The sequence below is a fragment of the Anolis carolinensis genome, chromosome 4 (genome assembly GCF_035594765.1).
Source record: "Anolis carolinensis isolate JA03-04 chromosome 4, rAnoCar3.1.pri, whole genome shotgun sequence".
NCBI lineage: Eukaryota > Metazoa > Chordata > Lepidosauria > Squamata > Dactyloidae > Anolis > Anolis carolinensis.
In genome coordinates, this window is record NC_085844.1 from 241,569,253 (window position 1) to 241,586,272 (window position 17,020).

The 17,020-nt window shown below is 41.2% G+C and overlaps 1 long non-coding RNA gene and 1 other non-coding gene across 2 annotated transcripts in view; both read left to right on the forward strand.

Annotated features, from left to right (window-relative positions):
- The first annotated feature begins 2,410 nt into the window (after window positions 1–2,410).
- The window catches only part of LOC134298533 (uncharacterized), a 106,657-nt gene continuing 92,047 nt past the window's right edge, over window positions 2,411–17,020 (forward strand). Inside the window, exon 1 of the long non-coding RNA XR_010005648.1 lies at window positions 2,411–7,278. This is a non-coding gene — a long non-coding RNA (uncharacterized LOC134298533). The remainder of the gene's footprint in view (window positions 7,279–17,020) is intronic.
- mir1a-2 (microRNA mir-1a-2) lies at window positions 8,098–8,187 on the forward strand. Its single transcript, NR_129906.1, has one exon. It is a non-coding gene; the product is annotated as a microRNA mir-1a-2 (primary transcript).

Genomic DNA, 17,020 nt, shown 5'->3' on the forward strand with positions numbered 1-17,020 from the left:
TCTAAGCCAAAGAGCTGGCGTTATCTGTAGACACCTCCAAGGTCATGTGGCCAGCATGACTGCATGGAGCGCCATTACCTTCCCACTGGAGTGGTACCTATTGATCTACTCACATTTGCATTGCATTTGAACTGCTAGGTTGCCAGAAGCTGGGGCTAACAGTGGGTACTAACTCCACCCCTCAGATTCAAACCTGTGACCTTTCAGTCTGCAAGTACAGCAGCTCAACGCTTTTACATGCTGCGCTACTGGAGGCTCCAGTTAAGCTGTCTAAAATCACCAGATGCTGTCTGATCTCGGAAGCTAAGCAGGCTAGCTCTGATTATTACTTGAATGGGAGACCAATAAGAAATCTCAAGTGTGGTAGGCTATAAGTCTGAAGGAATGGGCAAAGTCAGCTCCTAATATCCCTTTCCTTGACATCCCTATAAAATCAGTAGGGCCACTATAAATCAACAGGTGACTTGAAGTCTAGTTCATTGTTTAATAGCACTTACAATAAATAAGGTCTTCCCAATGTATAGGTAGAATTTCCTTTCCTGCAACTTTGAATTCATTGGTTCTCATTCTAGTTAAATGAGCAGCAGAAAACAAGCCGTCTGCAACTTTTACGCACTGCATCACTTCAAATATCCCTTGAGAATTTTTTAAAGTTATTACACTTTTCTTCAGATGAACTGAAAGTAGCATATATGGATCTCTTCCCATTTTAGTCTCGCAAGAGCCCTACAAGATAAACTAATATGAGAAGCAATACTTGATCATAATTTACCCAGCATTCTTCAAAGCTGGGTAGATATTCGAACTCAGTTCTCCTTTGTCCTAGTCTGACATTCCAACTGCTACCCCACATGGATTCTCATATAAAATTAGAAAGTATACTTGAAGAGAAATCCCTTGCTCTGTTCCAGGTCTGTTAACTTGTAGGCTATTAAGGCTCAATGAACTTCAGACATTTTGAACAGTAAAAAAAATGCAAAGCAGATGGGGTATCCATTATCCAAAATGTTTGGACCAGAAGTATTTTAGTCCCGTTCCCTCCAGATTTTGGAAATATGTATAAATACATACACCTTAGAGATGAGATCCAAGCCTAAATGTGAAATTCATTATGTTTCATAAAAGTCTTATACACATAGCCTGAAGGTACTTTTAGCCAACGTTTTAATAATTTTGTACATGAAAAAAGTAAAAGGTAAAGGTTTTCCCCTGACGTTAAGTGCAGTCGTGACCGACTCTGGGAGTTGGTGCTCATCTCCATTTCTAAGCCAAAGAGCCGGCGTTGTCCGTAGACACTCCAAGGTCATGTGGCCGGCATGACTGCATGGAATGCCATTACCTTCCCGCCGGAGCGGTACCTATTGATCTACTCACATTTGCATGTTTTCGAACTGCTAGGTTGGCAGGAGCTGGGCCTAATAGCGGGTGCTCATTCCACTCCCAGGATTTGAACCTGGAACCTTTCAGTCCGCAAGTTCAGCAGCTCAGCGCTTTAACACACTGTGCCACCAGGGAAGGTTTATATATATTTGAACCACAAGCCAAAAGCAAAGTTGACACTATCTGTTTCCTATGTCGATAATCACCGTTTTTAGAGTACTTTGTAATTTTGGATCAGGGATGCCCAACCTGCAAACCTTTATTCCCCCCATAATACTCCAGCTATAGTTTTGTTCATAGTGGATGAAACAATTTTCTGGATCAGCTTTCATTCAGGGAGGAGTCAGGAGAGAGAAATGAAACCCAGAAGAAGTAGGGATGGGATAAGGTGACTGGATATAACAGAAGAGCAGGGGGCCTTTAGTCTTTTGATCGCTGCATGGCAAAAAAAAAAAACAACCCTCCAGTCCGACTTGTCAGTGTTGAGGAAAGCTGCGCATGTCCAAATTCTCCAGCAGAACCAAGTGAAAGCAGACAGGAGAGCCCTGCCTTCTATTACATCCGGTCATCCAAAAGGATGAAAAAGCAATCCAGAGAAAGGCTGGTGACAAATCCCTCCGAAGTGGGCCTACCTCTTGTTCATGTCTGTCTCTGAACAACGGAGCTGACCATACATAGCCGGGCCTGGCAAAGCCATGGGGTGGCCCTTTGTGTGGTAACTGAGACTCCTCTTTATTTGGCCTTGCTAAAAATAGCCCGGTGGAGCAGGCCGAGGGTGTGAGTGTGTGTGTGTGTGTGTGTGTGTGTGTGCATGAGGGGAGAGGGAGGTATAAAAAAAAGGCAGAGTCAGGACCCTTGCAGGGCTAGTAGTCAGTGGGCTGAGAGAAGAGATTGAACTCCAAATAGTCCCTGCTGTTCGGCCAGCTCCAGCTGACGGGCTATTTTTTGCCCTGGTTGACTAAATATGGTCAGGGAGGGAATGGCAGGAGAAGAGGCCACTTGCCTTGGGTGCGTGTTTCAGATGCTTAGCTGGGTATATAAGCACGGGAAAGGTGGATTCGGTTCCTGACCAGCCGCTTTGCCCTGCACCTCCAGACTCTGTGCGGATCCCGCTGACCTTCCCCCCAAACCCCCTAGATTTCACCCCCACCTTATTTTCTCCCAACCTTCTTTCTTTCTTCCATTCCATCCTGACCTCTACCTCTGGCTGACCTTTCTCTGGAGTGGGGAGGAGGGTGATAGGGGTTGGGTGAGTAAAATAAAGGCAGTGAGGTGACAGAAGAGACTTTTTGGAGAGAGTGAGAGAAAGAGAGGCGGTGGGTACCTACCTAACCCAACCCCATTGGCTTTCTAGTTGAGGGTGTGAGCAGCATCAGCCTGTGCAAGGAAGATTACTTTGGCTTCTTTTTCTTTTCTTCTTTGCTTGGCTTCCTTCTTTCCTTTTCTCTCTCTCGCCCTCTCAGCTGTAAGCGTGCATGCCTTCCCCTCCCTCTGTACCTTAGCTGGAGATGCTGCAGGAAGAATAGAGATGTAGTGGTGCCTATAGGGGAGATGAGGTGCAGGATGTGTGGAAGGGAGTTGCGTGTGTGTACGTGTGTGTATGTATGGAGGGTGGAAGATAACTGGGGGTGGGGTTGTCTGAATATTCTCTCTCTCTCTCGCTCTCATTCTCCAAGTGAGGTCTAATGCCATTACTGGGCCTGCTCCTTTCTCTCTCTCTCTCTCTCTCTCTCTCTCTCTCTTTCTCTCTCTTTCTCTCTCTCTCTCTCCCCTCCTGCATTAGAGATTAGCTTTAAGGAAAAGGCTGACGGCTGCTGCATGCAACGCATTATTACCTTGTGATTCCATGACCCTCCTCTATGCATCCCTAACTCTCGAAAGCTGATTCAGCTTTCAGCTACTGCTCTGGTGACTTCCACTGCTGCAACAGGAAAAAAAAATCTTCTAACTGGTATGTCTTCTTTTCCTTTTTTTCTGTTTCACCTCTCTCTCTTATCTCCCTTTAACTATTTTCCTACCCCCTTTTCCATAACACCCTCTGAATTGCACCAGCTTAGCTTTGTTTTAAAAAAAGACCTGCTGCAGAACTCTTTTTTCCCCCTTCTGTGCATGCATCCAACTTGTCTCTCTCTGTGTGCTCACTTAAAATGCATGCTTCTGCATCCAGCAGAAGGGCAGCAGCATGCTTTCATAGAGGTGGGGGTGGGATGGGTTAGTGTTAGGGCAATGTTGGGATTCTTCCCCCTTTTCTCTTCCTCCCCTTTTTTCCTCTTGTTGTTGTTATTCTATTGCTGTAGCACACACTCCGCATTTAAAACACACACACACAGACACACATCCACACGCACAAAACTGCAGAGCAAGCAGTGGACTAGAATAATCTGAACTGAAACGCTAGAACTTTGACATGCAGCCGTATTGCAAGGTTAAACCAACCTTTTAAATGCCTCATTCAGATATGAGCCGGCTAATGACAGCTGTGGCGGGGAGGGGGAATATTTTTTGATATTAATAACTAGTGGCTGCAAGCTGTAGCGATACCAAAAGGGGAAAGGGGCACTGGCACACAGCGACACAGCCACACTCACAGGCACACAAGGTGGTTAAACTTAGCCTAACTTGTCATGATCTCAGCGCTGCGGTGATTAACCATCGAAATGCCAGGGCTTGTGAGCATTAATTACCTGTGCATGATTTATGGGTAATCAAAATGGGAGGTTGGAGGTGAGGGTGAAGCATCCGTAACCAGATAGGCACACTGGAGAAGCCAAAGAAAGGGGGTTGGGGGTGGCTGGAGGAAAAGAAAGGCAAGTTAGACTTAAGAACATCTTGTATGTAGTTTTGCTTTCTCTTGGTCTTGAAGATTATAATTGAAGTATAAGATTGTGATGGCTGCTCAGTCATAAAGTCATGCAATATCCAAGAATGCACTGTGGATTTGATACCGGCAATGTATGCATATTTGTATACTATAGGTACTGAAAAGCATCTTGACTGTAGGTAAATGGAGGATCACTATCCTGAGTCAATGTGAATATTTGTACATTCATGTGCCTGTATCCCAGCAATGCTCACTAACACATGTGTCTCTTGTGTACTTATTCCATATGTTATGGCTGTGGTTTCTGAGTCATGTAGTGTGTGGAGTAGACCTAGGTCCCCTCCTGGGGCTGCTCCAGAGTTAGTGCATTAAGGATTTCAGGCTTGACCACTTGAGGCTTCTTTTCCATCTCTCTAGTGTACTGTGTATGTGTGCATAGGGAAGAATGAATTCCTAACACTCAGCAATAACGTGCAATTGTGTCGTCAGAAAAAAAGCTATCATGGTAATTGCTGCTTTTCTCCAGAACTGGTTTTATCATGCCTCTTGCTCAGAATATCATTGATGACACCGAGACATGGAGTCAATTCAGTAAGGAATAGACAGATATCTATTTGGGGTGGGCAGGAACAGTCAGCCTCCCCGCTCCCTTTAACTTTCCCACTCCTCACTTTCTTGTGCATGTCGTCTTCCCATGGCCCTTCTGTCTTGTGCCTCTTTTGACATAGATGGTCATTTTGCAAATATTTGAGATTGACACTTAGGGGACAGAGTTGAGAAAAAAAAGCTTTGTACATTAAAGTGGGTTCGTAGTGCCTTTGTGTCACCACACCCACAAGGAGCCAACTCTCTTCCTTACTTCAATTTCCTCCTTGAATTTTCATTGTGCCTCCTTATAGGAGGATTATTATTTGAAAAAGACATAGGGAAAGAGAGAGAGGGGGGGGGGGAGTCTCCCTTCCTCAGCATTTTGCCCTTGTTCACCTTTTTATCATGCAGGATTTTCCCACTATGAATGAACCGACTACTCCAGCTGAAGATGAGGAACTTGAGTTGCCCTCTGTTATCCTTGAGGGTGTGAAAATGATAAATAACCCTGACTAAATGTAAAAGCAGCAGCTGAGCTATATAATTCCGCTGTGCTAAAAGAAAAAAAGAAAAAAGAAGAGGAGGAGGAAGAGGAAGAGGAGGAGGGGAGGTGGAAGAGGAGCACTTTGGGCTGCTGTAAACCCAGTGCTGGGAGCAAATGTGACACAAATTACTTACCTGTCTTTTCCCACACACCTCTCTCCATCAGGAGAGTAACGGCTGGCTCCTGTATTAATTTCTAGCCAGACTTGAAAACTTTGAGGTGACTTTTTTGTGCTGCTTTAAATGGAGACAATTTTGTCGCTTAACCTTTTTGTATTTATGGGGTTTGCCTCTTCCGCTTTGCTGAATCGAGTTCCCAATTAGCAGCTGTTTCATTTGTGGAAGGAGCGCTTCAAGGATTCAAGGGGATAAAAAGGCATATAGGGAGAGAACTGGTGCCAATTGAGGGCTCTTCACAATAATTTAAAATGAGGGGTAAATAGATAAAGTGGATAACCTTCATCCACTTGTAGCTGTTTAAAATGACTCCCCCCCCACCCCACTGCATTGGAACAAGAAGAAACAAGTTAAAAGCCTGTGTCTCGATCAGATCCATGCTTTTAAAAGGTATTTGATAATGATTTCTAAGCAAGGACACTGCTATCCCATCTAAGTGTGTGTGTATGTATGCGTGCCGATTTTGTACCTTGGCTCAGTCTCGCTGAACTTAATTCTGCTGCTTTGATGCATTCAGAGGGGGGAATTTGCTTCAGCAATCTCCACTGAGACCAATTCCCTGCAATGGGGCTATCCTTTGGAAATTTGCCTATATATTAATAGGGGAGTGCTAGAACAATTGAGAGGTTTTTCAAATTGTGATATTATTATTGTTGTTGTTATTATTATTATTGCTTTGAAAAAAAGATATTTAATCAATCAATGCAGTCTATCTGAGCAGATAACCCAGTTGCCTTCTGGATGAGTGGGATAGTAGGCCTGCTTTGGAAATAACGAATCAGAAGAATAGTAATCCTAACGATCAATTAGCTTTATAGTAACGCTTTGAATTTGCGGTAGGGGTCCAGGTTGCCTTTGCCGTTGTATGTTCAAATGCCTAGTGGGGAGGGTGGGGTTGCCGGACCCATCAATACAATTAAGTATTCCAAAGTGCTTAGTTTGCCACTTGCTAAGTTTACTTAAACCCTCTTTAAAGGGTTCATTAGAAGACTGTGAGAAATGGTAAAATTCATTAACATTAAGGCAGCCGTTCTGCATTTGCCTGTAAATTGGTATTGATCTGCATGGCTCAGTCCAGTGGCAGGGAGGGAAGGAAGGAGTGAGGAGAGGAGAGGAGAGGAGAGAGAGAGAGAGAGAGAGAGAGAGAGAGGAGGTAGCCGTCAGATGGAGCAGGTGAGTGCTCCATTACAGCAATGCTGAACGAGCATTATGCACTCAGTGTGACCTCCTGGTTTGCTCCATGTCTAAATCCTGCTCATAATAGTCTCCTATTCAGTGCACTCATCATTCTCAGCGATGCTACTCGGACCTCATTGTTAGGGGAGCTTTAAAGCTCAGAGAGGCTGTGAGGTAACCAGTGAGAAGAGGGGGAAAAGAGAGGAGAGATGCAGCCTGATGCAAATGCAAGGGAGACGCAAGGTTTCATGCACATGGACACTCACACGCACACCGAGGAGTAACTCCCGTGACTTTCTACTCTGGCCTACTTGCAGCATCATCCACCTGCCCCCCTTGAGCTGCTCCCACTCCGTCTGATCTGGTCTGTCCTCACCTACATCTCCAGCATACTCCAAGCAGAAGATATTTTAGAAAATCCCATTGCTCCCCACTGTCTCCTCTTGTTCTCCTGTTCCTGGCAAAAGAGACCCAGAGAGAGGTCAAAGAGAAAACCAAGCCTTTTTCTTTGGGGGGTTTCCATCCTCCAGGCTGCACCCCATCTATCATGACCTACAAAAAGGGGGAGAAAACTGTGACAGTGGACACTTGAGGTAAGGAAGAAACTCACTCTTTTTTCTTACATTTGTGAGTCTGTGTGTGTGTGTGTGTGTTTGCATATATATTTCCCTCTGGTGGCTCTTTTTAACAGCAAGCAAATACAATGCATTGATTTGTTAAGTTTATAAAGTGGACACTTGCTTTGGTCTGTGGGTGTGGAGAATGTTTGTTTTAAAACAAGGCAATATATGTGTGCGAGAGAAAAAGAAAGACACTAGCATTGTCTGTATTTTATAGATGTTGAATGTATATGTGAGAGTGTTTGAAGAGTGGATGAGAAGAAATGAAAGCCTTTTCACTCTGGTCCTCTTTATCACAGCTGAAAGTTTCAAATTCTGTAAGAAGTCTGTTATTTTGAAATGAAACCTCCTTGGAATACATGTGGATTCTCCAATTTATGCTTGTTTTTAGATTAACTGGAAGAACTGTGTTTTACCTTTTAAAAAACTCAACAACACTATTTTATTTGTATGAAAATATCTTATTTCAATGATTGCTAAATTTGCTTCCTTTCCCCTGTGTCTCCTTCTGTTCTTTCAAAAGGAATGAGATAACTCCTTGCACAGATTTATGGCTGGATGGATGGTGAAGAATTAGTCAAAGGCAAAGTGGGTGTGTTATGTCTTGTCTGTTGGGATTTGGATCAGCTTTTGGAGTGGCAACCTGGCAGCAGGATTGGGGTAGAAGTTTGAATGGGTGATGGAGAGAAAAACCTACCTTTTTTTCCTCCCACAAATGGAATCCCTTTGGGCTTTTGGATGCTCGGCCTTGGGGCCACCTTTGGGGAGCCACTTAGGTGCTCATCCTGAAACTTACCTGCTTGAGTGACATACTTCTTTATATGCCCATATGAACCTGGCAAACTATGGAATGTAAAGAAGTATGTATTTCAGGTATGGACCTTCACGCTGGTGCTAATGGAGGATGCAGGGTGGAAGAAAATAAAAGATGAAAGGTTCAGAGGAAGGTTCGCTTCTTCGTCTTCTTCTTCCCCCTCCTCCTTTCTTTTTTTACTATTTAATGCTTGACATGGCAGACTGACTGGGGAGTCAATTGATGATCGTGTTCCAGTGCGTGTATTGTTCTGTCACTTTGCCTGTGTCAGCAGGTGGAAACGCTCATCAGGACATTAAATATTCAATATGCTGACTGCGGTATGGGCTTTGAAAGGCAATGGCAGAGAAAATCTCACTGTCCACTTCCATGGTTCCCCTTCCTTCCTTCCTTCCTTCCTTCCTTCCTTCCTTCCTTCCTTCCTTCCTTCCTTCCTTCCTTCTTTCTTTTGTTTTTTCTTCCTCTCTGTCTTTCTGCCAAAAGAAAGGGCCTCACTGCCTCCTTTCCCATTAAAATGAGAAAAAGGTGTCTTTATAGCAGATTGCATAATCCTGAAATTCTAGAGATAGAGCCAGCAGGAAGGAAAAAAGTACCCATGTGTGTGTATATATGAGTATGTGCCTAACGAGAATCGGAAAGGTTGTAACTAAATGCGCCTGGCTTATTAGAACTAATCTGAGTCTTAAAACTTCCTCTTCTTGATCTTTTACTGTGTTAACAAGTGATGCTTAAAAGGCAGGACAGAAAATAAAATTAAGATCAAAACCCAAAGACTTTAAAGTGTCAGGTGCTGTGGAATGAGAAAGTGATTTCTTCCAGCTAGAAGTCTGAGATCATTTAGGCTTCAGGTGCACTTTTTAGAAAGGCGTGAGCATACATGCATTTTTCAGGATGGGCTTTTCAACCTGTTCTGTCCATATCAAAAGTGGAACATGGCTAGGGATTGGAAGACATTTGCAGGCATACTTATCTTGGGGACCACTGCTATAAATATATTTTGAGAAAGAGATAATCTCAGACTTCAGTGGGGAGGAATGCTTGTTAAGTTGGCCCGTGAAAAAGCATAGGGTTCTTGTCTATTAATGCCTTCATCCTCCAAAGAGCTGCAGACAGACAAATTGCCGAATTCCTAAAAAAAACCAAAAAAAAAAAAACCAGCTGAAATCCTTTTGAAAATACCATTTTTGAATTAAGTCAAGTGACAGAGTTATTTACCCTTGCCTTGCTGTGAGACATTAACTCTTCCTTACCTTCTCTCGTCAGAGACACCATACTGTGTGTTCCCAAATGGAACGCTTGCAGGTCTGACGTCAAGTTATTCTGAGTTTGCCAAGACACTGCACACCACATGGCCGCCTATCTGACAAGCCATGAGAGTCTTGATGTCTTGATCCCCCATTGCTGAGTTGCTGATCAAGCAGCCGGCAGATGCTCTCTTTGGAAACCTTAGCTTGGTGTGTGGTGTGGGGCTGCTCTCAGAGAAATAGCAGGATTTTGAAGGGCACCCTCTAATTCTTTCCCCATAACCTTATCTGGATCAGCTCAGGCTAGTCCTTTTTTTACATGCAAGGTGGAGGGGGATTTAAGCAGAAAGGAAAATCTCTGTTATAAAGAGTGCAAGGTGTGTTTGTGAAAATGCTATACATCCCCTCCAAAACACATTGGGGAGGTTTTTGTATCATAGTGTGTTCAAGAAACATCAGGGACATCTTTTCTTTTCAAAACCCACATGGTTAAAATGACTGCAGAAAAAGCCCATCAGTATTTTAACTTGGACAGTCGATTGTCATTCAATGCAGTGATTTGGATGATAAAATGATGGTGTTTAATGCAGTGATTTGGATAAGGAAGTGACCAGAGTCAAATAAGGAAATATTGTAAATGTTAAGGAAAAATATTAATATACATTTAATATTAATATACAACAGGGCACTGACCCTGTTGGCATCTGAACTTGCTGGTAGTGGCATTGTGCGACCTTTGATCTTTCGGAGATAATCTCACTCGTGCCAGCCTCCAACAGGTGGGAGCAGGAATGGGAAGACATTGACCTTTGGCTTGAATAACAGGTGACCACTCTGAAATATTAGACTGACAGTGGAAGCTGTTTCTGGAGAAGGGGTGGGGACAGAAACAGGAGAGCTGACTCACAATTTTCACTCATCGTTTTTCTAGCAGCTTCAGGATGTTGAAGGTGACCAAAAAGCTTTCATCTTGCATGTGGGGGGACATTAGCATTCATTCAGATGGTTTAGGGGTACAAACCCTTAGCACTTAATTCTAGGACCACTTATTTCATAATGCAAGTTGAGTAACTCTTATCCAAAATGCTTGGGACTAGAAATATTTTGGATTTAAAAAAAACTGGAATACCCGTATTTGTACATTTGTACTTTATACAATATCTTGGAGATGGGGCCCAAGTTTAAACACTAAATACATTTATGTGTCATATGCACGGTGCTCCATGCAGTCATGCCGGCCACATGACCTTGGAGGTGTCTATGGACAATGCTGGCTCTTCGGCTTAGAAATGGAGATGAGCACCAACCCCCAGAGTCAGACATGACTGGACTTAACATCAGGGGAAAACCTTTACCTTTACCTATGCACCTTATACATAGCCTGAAGGTGATTTTATATACTATATTATTATAATGGAGCCCCTAGTGCCGCAGGAGGTTAAACCCTTGTGCCAGCAGGACTGATGTCTTGAAGGTTGTGTTGCTGACCTGAAGGTTGCAGGTTTGAATCCAACCAGGGGAGAGTGCCGATGAGCTCCTTCTGTCAGCTCCAGTTCCATGCTGGAACATGAGAGAAGCCTCCCACAAGGATGGTAAAAACATAAAAACAACCTGGTGTCACCTGGGCAACTTCCTTGCAGACAGCCAATTCTCTCACACCAGAAGCAACTTTCAGTTTCTCAAGTCGCTCCTGACATGAAAAAAATATATATAATAATGTTGTATATGCAATAAAGGTTGTGCACATGGAACCAGCAAGAAACAAAGGTGTCACTATCTTAGCCATCCTTGTTAATAAATTTTGGATTTTGGAGTATTTTGGATTTTGGAATTCTGGATAAGAGATGCTCAACCTGTACAAGAAATTCCCATCCCCGACTCCAGATGGTAGGCCAAAATGGACCCCAGTTTTAAGCAGAATGTGGACAATCTAAGATGATCCTTTCCCTTATTTTATCATGGGAGGCGAATAAAGAATGCTCACACATTTGTTTAACAAGAAAGGGTGCCCTGTTACACTGAAATTAAAACTAGTCAGCTCCCATAGGATTCAATTTTATTTCATTGTATTAGGGGATTTTTTTTTTGCAAAAGAATGTCATTTTGCAGATTTCACTTGCAGAAAACAGTGCTTTTATGCTAAACACACTTTTTATACACATGCAGAAAAATTGTACATAAATGACATTTTTCAAAAATCCTGAAGTGAGGGGGGGGGGAATCATTTTGAAATAAATGTGCAAAAGCTTCTAAACTTTCTACACTGGAAAAGAAAAAAAATCTAAGATTCTTCATTCTTACATACATACATACATACATACAGGTTTTACAACCCTTCTTTATAGAAGTCTGTTTGGAATACAATTAAGAGAACAAAATTCTATCTAAAAATGACTCTTAATGGAAATGCTTTTATTTATTTATTTATTTATTTATTTAATATTCCACTTTAACCAAGTTTTCTTTAAATATCCATAGAGAAGTTCACCATCAGGAACTACACCTGGCAAATGGAATGAGCAAGCACTATTCTTACCTGATGGTCACACTAGCGTGGCATTGTGTATCCGTTTAAATAATATTTCAAAATATTATTAGCCACATCAATTAGTAGATGTACATTTTATTCAAATCCCTTTCATATTTTATTTTTGCTGTTATTTTTTGGAGGGGGGAAACCATAAGTAGCCATTCTTGCCCTGATCTGTGGCCTAGCGGTGGCTGTTAATGTGAAGCTATGTTTTGGGAGATGGTGTAAATAGGAGTTTTATGGGATTCTTGGGAGGGATCAATATATGGTTAATGGGCCACATCCAGCTTGGTGGATCATAAAGTGTGCACACTTCTTTTTAAGAAGGTAAAGCAGTCAGATTAGAAAATATCAGACCATTGCCCCCATAAGTTAAACATACTTTAGAGACCCAGTGAACAGTCTTCATTTTCTCTGAATTGTACCTATTTTACTGGAAATATTTTTATGGAAACATAGTTAATTTTGGTGACCTCCTAGCAACTAAGCAGCATACTTAGTACAAATGAAGCCATTTTTACTGGTGTTCGGGGTGTGGCAAGCACTTTATGTGAAGTTTGTTGGGATCGTTCTTATGGAAGCTGACATAAAATACCAGATCCTGCCTGATCTTGGAAGCTAAGCAAAGTGGGTTTTGGTTAGTACTGAAAACCAGGTGGTCTGGGTTATATTTCAGAAGAAGAAATTGACAAAGTCCCTCTGAGTATCCCTTGTCTAAGAAAACTGTGTGAAATTCACAAAGTTGCCATAAGTCGACAGCCAACATGAAGACATACCACTATTCTTTTAGCATCAGGTCTATAGAGGTTATTGATATGACAATCGCCATATTTTAGGATGGGAAAAATCCATCTTAGAATGAGTAGTTTGCTTAATTTCAAATATGGATTTCTGATTTGTGCATCAGTTTCTCAGTCATTGCAATATACTGGTTGACTTGTAGCCAGGAATGTAATTCTTTCCTAATTTTCTCCTTGAAGAAAGCATTGAGCAATTTAAACAATTTCCTTCCTGTTTTAAAAAAGTTTTCAAAAACTACACAGTTTTGAAAGCTTTTTTTGTCATTCTGGACTTCTTCTGCGAAAAATTCATGCAGAGTTGTTTTGCGAGAAAACACTGTAGAGTAGATCTCAGAGTCTGGCAAACTATTTCAGGGTGATAAAAGACACCAAGTCCCTGTTTAGCAGTAAGATTTTACAGGATGATGTGGTGTTTAAAATTAAACCATGAGTGTTTTGGAATTAGCCTTGGCAGACCAGGCTTCAGTTTGTAGCTTTGGCTCGGCTATAAATCGGTGGCATTTGTGTGGGCACACTAAATTCAAAAGAGGGACAAATAGCATCACTGTCTTGGGTATAAATGAAGATTAATCTCTCTTAGCTGCAGTTCACTTTATTTATTTACTTATTTATTTGGACTGTCTGGTGTTGCAAATATTCTAAGAACAAAATGTTTGAAAAGAAAGGAAGCCATAGAGCTTTGATGTACCATAGTATAGAGAATTTTAACACTATCAAATGCTAAAATAAGATGTCCACCATGCGTACATATTTATTCTAGGATATGACTTTATATTCCCAGGACCCTCGTCGTGCTCTAACTGATGTCCACATTCTCTTTTTAGCGCATATTTCCCTGACATTTTCAGCTATTTTTTATTTGTTTATTTATTTATTTATGAATTTATTTATTTATTTGGGATGGGTAGTTTCCTGCAGTGATTTGCATGAGTGAAATGCATCTTCAATGCCATTTTGATTGATTTTCATTTTCTCTCCCTCCCATTTGCATTAATCAAAGGAAATTACATTAGGAAGTAACTACAACATACAGATTTACATTTTATGTAAATATTTGAGCAGCATTAATTTAAGGGTGGGGTGGGTTTATGATATTTTAACTGAAAGAGAAGAGATATGGCAAAGTGGAAACAGGACTAAGGGGTCTTCTAGGTTTGGGGTGGTGGAGGACTATGATAGGTGGGGCTGCAAAATGTAATTGAAAATGCATACTAAATTTGAAACAAATACACGAAACATATTAAAATTTTCTCACTGACCTTTTTATTACTTGCCTTGTCCTAGTAAGAACCATCTCTTTTTGTCATGGGATGTGTTAGTGCCTCATTCCCAAAAAACTTTGTCTATAATGAACAGATCTCTCTAGTCCTGACTCACTAAAATAATTAGGAGAAAAGCTACTATAAAATAAAGGGAAATAGGAACCAACTTTTATTTTATTTTATTTATTTATTTATTTAAAAAACCCTATCGTGTTTGTGGCTGAAGTTGGTTTCTGCCGTTGTCCATCCAGGCGAGGCAAAGTCATTCCTTCAGAACAAGTGGAGAAATCCAGGAGCTGTCATCCAAACAGCTAAGCGAGGATTTGTTTTAAGAGCCTGTTGTGGAAACAGTAGCTTTGAGGATTGTAAAAGCTGTAAATCCAGTGAACCAAATTAGTTACATTTTCCTATTCTCTATGCTTTGCAAAATTCGGCCATAGACACACAGGCCAAAACACATGATAAATATTTTACATGTAAATGAAAAAAAAAAGAAGTCTCTGAAAATACTCTGAATATTCCACATGGTACAAACAGGATGGACATGGGGAGGAAAGTGACAGGGAGGTTTTTCTGTGAAACTTTTCAAGCATTTTTTTTTTTGCTTAAATTGATGACACGCAATGTGCCGGTTAACATTTATTTCTTTTTAACCCCTGACTATCAGGAAGCCCGATAAATACACTCTTACACTCCATTACTAAATAAATAATGATTAAAAATAAAGAAGAATATGATGTTTACAATTGAAATTTAATAGTTCATTCATCAAGCGCAATAAAGCATTTTATTGAGCAAAGAGCTACATGCATGCGCTGGCCACGCTTTTGTGGTTCTTTTGCTTAGCTTTTTTTAAAAAACTGAATAAGAAAGGAAATGCATCAGCAGCTCTACTTAAAACTGTCGACCCCATGTGAAAAATGTTGCATGGAGGGATAAACTGCTATTAAGCATGATTAGATTGACCTGCAGGACAAATATTTTAGCTGCTGCAGCATACGTCACTCATAGCGAATCTCTCTTGCATTGAACACACCGTAGATACTCCAAGAGAGAGAGAGAAGGAGAGAGACTTAAATTAAAAATGAAAGAAGCTTCGAATAGTAGGGCTTTGGGGCTGGGGGATTGGATGTCTATTTCAAAGGGAAATGATAATTATATTTTCTTTAGGAAGGAGGTGTGTGTTGGGGTGATGGGGAGGTTGCACTAATTGCTGTCACTTTGGCACAAATCGGAAGTATGTGACTTAGATCAACCAATCCAAAGGGAAAGGAAGGAGCGATTGTGCTGACTCAGGTTTGGGAGAGTGTGCACGTTTGATTGCAGAATTGCTCAACAGCACTGCACTGCAGCATCTGCCCTTGCTTTGGAGTCCAACTTAGCTGGGAAGGGCTTCCCTCATGTCCGGGGAAGCTTGGCCCCGAAGGAGAGAAGGCCCGCACCCGCCCACCTGCAGCGCCTTGGCTGGTTCGCCACTTTTTGCCAAGTTTACCCATTTTTGAGCCAACTCATTCTTAGCATCAAGGAGAAGGGTAACCGCTTGGCTCTGAGGGTACTGTTCTGTGCATCTTGTGCCTCTTTGTCATGGCCTTGGGCTTGTACAATAAAACTTTTGATTGACTGAGTTTGGCATTAGAGAACAGAATTGTATCTCATGGTGATGTTGCAAAAAGGCAATGTGGCCACTTGCTAACTATCTTCTTCTTCAAACACAGCCAACCCTGAATATCTTCTCAATGTTTCATCCCTAATGTTCTGAACATTATCCTCAAGCTACTCAACTTAGGACATTGCAGCAGAAGTCCACATGATTCCATTTGTTTTTTAGCATTCAGAATGTAATGAAAACCATTCCTTCTGGTTTTTCAGAATGGATGTAGAACCACTTGGTAAGGCTGTATACAGGTTAGCTCCTGCCAACCTAGCAGTTCGAAAACATGCAAATGTGAGTAGATAAATAGGCACAATTCCGGCAGGAAGGTAATGGCGCTCCATGCAGTCATGCTGGCCACATGACCTTGGAGGTGTCTATGGACAATGCCACCTCTTTGGCTTAGAAATGGAGATGAGCACCAACCCCCAGAGTTGGTCACAACTGGACCTAACGTCAGGGGAAAACCTTTACCTTTACCTATACATGTTAGATCAGGCATGGGCAAACTTGGTTCCTCCAGGTGTTTTGGACTTCAACTCCCACAATTCCTAACAGCCGGTAGGCTGTTAGGAATTGTGGGAGTTGAAGTCCAAAACACCTGGAGGAACCAAGTTTGCCCATGCCTGGGTTAGCTAATTTCAATCTTCTCTATATCAGGAGAAAGCCGAATATATATCTATATCTATACCTATATTTTAGCTGATGAGATAAATATAATGAGAAATCCAAACACCAGAAACCAATTTTTCTTTAAAAAGTTTTTCTTTTTTAAATATGACACATGTTATTATTTCTGGATGTGAAATTTTGACTTTTATTAAATAAAGTTGGATTGTATCATATCTTGGTGGAAAGCCAGGGGCGAGGTGGTAGTAAGACCAGTTAAACTGAACAAAAATTACCTATTTCTTTCTTAATTCTGCTTAAAATGAATACAGTGTACCAGGTTCTAACACTCTTTGCAACCATTATTTTTCAGTTTGGCAAACATATTAAAGTAGATCTATCATATAGTTATTCTATTTTGGGAGGGAAAGCAAAGGCATTTTTATTTAGAGAAGCATTAAAAATGAACAGAATAAAAATAGATATTTTATTGTTTGGTGGCCTTTTGGAGTGTTTTCAATACTGTTTTGATTTCGTTTATAATTGTATATGCGGTTAGCTTTTAATGTGATGTTAGATGCTTTTCTCCCCAATCTTGGAGGAAAATATGTGATGCTAAATAAATAGATGAAAATAATGGAACCCAAAAAAGTGGCAACAGGGATGGGTAGACAGTGTAATTTGAGAAGATAAAGCCAAAAACAAGGTCATGTTTTAAAATATTAAAAGACCTTTTAATTTAAACTTACTAACATATTTTATAATAATTATTTTGGTTTTGTTTCAAAGGTTTAACCACTTTAGC